Here is a 3,863-nt window from a genome sequence, read left to right as displayed (position 1 = left end):
GACTGCCGCATACTGGATGTTTTTCCCTTTTCACACCATTCTTTGCAAACCCTAGAAAAGGTTATGCGTGAAAATCCCAGTAACTGAGCAGATTGTGAAATACTCAGACCAGCCCGTCTGGCACCAACAACCATGCCACGCTCAAAATAGCTTAAATCACCTTTCTTTCACATTCTGAGTTCAGGAGATTGTCTTGACCAGGACCACACCCTTAAATGCATTGAAGCAACTGCCATGTGATTGGTTGATTAGATAATTGCATTAAGGAGAAGTTGGACAAGTGTTCCTAATAATCATTTAGGTGAGTGTATAAACACAAATGCTCACATTGTCGGCAAACCATCATAAAACACACACACGCATGCATCTAAACTGCATCTGTATTTGAAGATATTGTATTTTACATTGTTGAATATATGTTAATTCCTCTTTTCTTGACAAAATGATGAAAAAAGCTTAACAGTTAATGAGCTTTTTCATAACAAAGGGCAAAACTGTTCAGAAAGTGTTTCTATTCCTCTTTCATCAGTGTGCTTCAGGGACCGTTTTCATAGTCAAACTGACAGTAAACACAAAAAAACTGATCACATTTGAGGTTTTTATTTTTTATCTAAAGAACAAATTTATGCAGAAATAGTTGACAAGGAACAGAGTTGCACCCATTGGGCAAGTGTATCAAATCACAAAATATAGTTTTGTAAAACCAAACCACTTAAGCATAACTGTGTTTATTTTTTAATAAAGGGGAAATGTAATTTTTCAAACAATTACATAATTTCTGTGTCTTAAACCCTTTTTTGTACTCTGTTATAAGGAATCTTACATAAATTCTGTCTTTTCCAGTTGAAATTGGAGGAATTTGTTATGTTTGTTTCTGTGTCCCTCCCACTAGGTTTTAGGAACACAATGTATAACTATAGGGATAGCTTGTAAAGACCTAACTCTGCTGTGAAAGAAAGCTCTGTTTGCTCATTGGTTGACCTCATCCTAATGTGGTTAATGGTTGACTTCAGCTGGGCAAAGTTAAAATCCAGTCAGCCATTAACCACATTAAACCTATACGTGAGTATTTGGATAAAACCTGATTATAGTAATAATGTGTCATTTATTAACCTGGAACTTGCAAATAAAAAATTCTTTAGATATTTGAATGTAAATATATAAATTCCTATTTATTTTATTCTTTCCTTTAAATGAGTCAACCTTTTGTTGCACTTGCATCATTTCTGTCCCTTGTCACCTGTGAGCTATAGAGTCTAATTTATGTGCCGCCCCTCCCTGAGGACATGTCACAGTTTAGTCTAGACAAGTTGGTAGTTTCCATCAGTCCCAGTGGACTCACCAGTAAAGAGATGCTCACCTGAAGGGGGTGGCAGCAGTGGGAGTTTGACGGAGGAGGCAGGGGGGCTCTTTGTCCCCAATGGAGCCTTTTTGTCTCCCTTATTTCCAGTTACCATAGCATCACAGCTCAAGGCCAACCAACACAAGGTAGGGGACAAATCTGTACACACAGGAGATCAAAAAATCAGTTTCTAACACATATGGTGCAACTTGGTGAAGTGGAAGCTTCAGGAGATTATAGGGAAAAGGGTCAAACAACAGACGTGCTGGTGCCAAGTCTGTGAATGATTAGATGGATCTGAAGAGCTAGATTTTATTTGTGGAGATCAGCAGCCATTGACAGAAGGAGCACGCTTATATAATTTATATTTTATATATTTGTCCCAAATCAACACACATTTTTGTGACCAAGTGACCTTAAAGGAGTGTTTGACAGCATGGCTGAAGTTTTCTAAATGTTCACACCACACACATGAAATCATGATGTCATGGTAACAGAGGATAAAAATAAATAAATCCACATTACTAGACAATCACAGACTTTAATGAGAATTCTGAGATCACTAAAATGAGATTAATCACCAAACATATAAAACTGAACATCATTTAAACTGTAATATGTCCCAGACAGACACACTAGTTTCTGCGTGTCTCTAGGAGCTGTTTACCTCTTTTAATCATTTCAGAGTCAACGTTTCAGAGTCAATCAAGTGACTTGTGGTAAAACGAGGAGCAGAGCAGAGGATCTCTCAGGATGTTTTTCTGATGAAACACTCTTGTGTGTTCCCAGAGGCCAGTGTCTGAGTGATGAACCAGGAGACAGAGTTGCATCAGACACACAGGCTCCACGTGTTGCTGCACACGTTCTGACACATGGCCTACCTGCACAACTATTGTGACACAAGATAATTAGTTAAAAAAAACATTTGATGGGTATTTTTGTCACTCTCTTGTAAAGTCATGATGTATTTTAAGTGACTTTTATTTGTATGGTGCCTTTTTAGGATTCTACAACCCCCCAAGGTGCTTCACAACCAGTGCTGGCGTAGCACTAACCACTCTGTGTGGATTTCTGATGTGGGTTGGAAGCCAGCTTCACTCTGCTCGACTCAGCGCTTCCCTGCCGCGGGAAGGCGTAGCGCTCCACCACTCATTGATGCGACTACAAGCGACGACGTTGCTACTTTTAAATATATCCGTAGTGTTATCACGTTTTTCTCATCCGTTTGCTTCCTGGAAAAGTCATGATTTGGGGCAGAAAAATGAAAGAAACTAATGCAAAATTTTCTCGAAACATTTATTTATCTGCTTAAGATGTTGTCTACACATCAACATAAAGTCAGCATAAAGCAGGCCACTATTTTTTTAAATCTCTATTGACTAAAAGATAACACCAATTCTCTCATAAAAGTTTATTTTTTGGGGAGTAAATGTATAGAAATTATACAGAAGAGTTGTTAAGGATGAGTGATAATAAAAATTGATCTGTCATGTTAAAGCTTTGGCTTCTTTCACAGCATTCACTCTCTTTTACCTGTTGGCTGTTAACTACCATTCCGTCGGGCCGCTCAGACATTCCCCTCCATTTCTGTGAAAAATGTTCCTGCCTAATTTACAGAGTCAAACATCAGCCAATAGCAGCAGGACAGGTTATGGCTCAGGGAACGATGCTCCTCATTCAGGGAGCCACTCACAGGGCTCCACGTGCTCCAACCTCAACAGTAACAATGCAACACCCACTGCTCATTTAAGATAAGACAATAACTTTATTAGTTCCACACGTGGGAAATTTCATTGTTGCAGCATAGAGGACAGTACAGTCAGAAAAACAGGTCAGACAAAAAACACATAATTTGATAAAAAACAGTAATAATTAAAAAAATAAAAACAAAAGAAAACCACGATCTTCCTCATTCAACGGCCAGCAGCAATGGCCTCAGTATAAAATCTAACCGCTGCTAGGAGAAATGATCTTCTGATCCTTTCCCTCACGCAGCGTGGATGCAGCAACCTGTTACTGAAAGGGCTATTCAGTGCTGCCATGGGGTGGGAGATGTTATCTATCAGAGAAGATAGCTTGGCCACCATTCTCCACTCAGTCACCACCTCCACTGGGTCCAGAGGAGCTCCAAGAACGGAACTGGCCCTCTGGATAAGTCTGTTCAGCCTTTTCCTATCCCTAGCTGAGATGCTGCTACCCCAGCCAACCATGCCGTAAAAAAATTGCTGAGGCCACAACAGCATTGTAAAAGGTCTTGAGTAGTGGACCCTGGACTCCAAAAGACCTAAGCCTCCGCAGCAGGTACAGCCTGCTCTGCCCTTTTTTGTAGAGAGCTGCTGTGTTATCTGACCAGTCCAGTTTATTGTTTAAATGAACACCAAGGTACTTGTAGGTCTCAACAACTTCAATGTCCATTCCTTGGATGTTCAGTGGATATACTGGAGAAATAAAAAAATATGATCCTCCTCACAGTACTTCCCTTGCCATCAAGGTGGAAAAGGGAGCAATGCAGAAGATGGAT

At 39.9% G+C, this 3,863-nt stretch overlaps 1 long non-coding RNA gene across 1 annotated transcript; it reads left to right on the top strand.

The window, feature by feature from the left end:
• The first annotated feature begins 277 nt into the window (after window positions 1-277).
• On the top strand, window positions 278-3,071 carry LOC139069759 (uncharacterized). Its single transcript, XR_011520456.1, has 3 exons — window positions 278-1,488; window positions 2,132-2,253; window positions 2,346-3,071. It is a non-coding gene; the product is annotated as an uncharacterized lncRNA (long non-coding RNA).
• The last annotated feature ends 792 nt before the right edge of the window (window positions 3,072-3,863 follow it).

Source organism: Nothobranchius furzeri, chromosome 4, assembly GCF_043380555.1.
Source record: "Nothobranchius furzeri strain GRZ-AD chromosome 4, NfurGRZ-RIMD1, whole genome shotgun sequence".
NCBI lineage: Eukaryota > Metazoa > Chordata > Actinopteri > Cyprinodontiformes > Nothobranchiidae > Nothobranchius > Nothobranchius furzeri.
The sequence above is the reverse complement of the archived record's forward strand: the minus strand, read 5'-3'. Positions and strand labels throughout refer to the sequence as shown.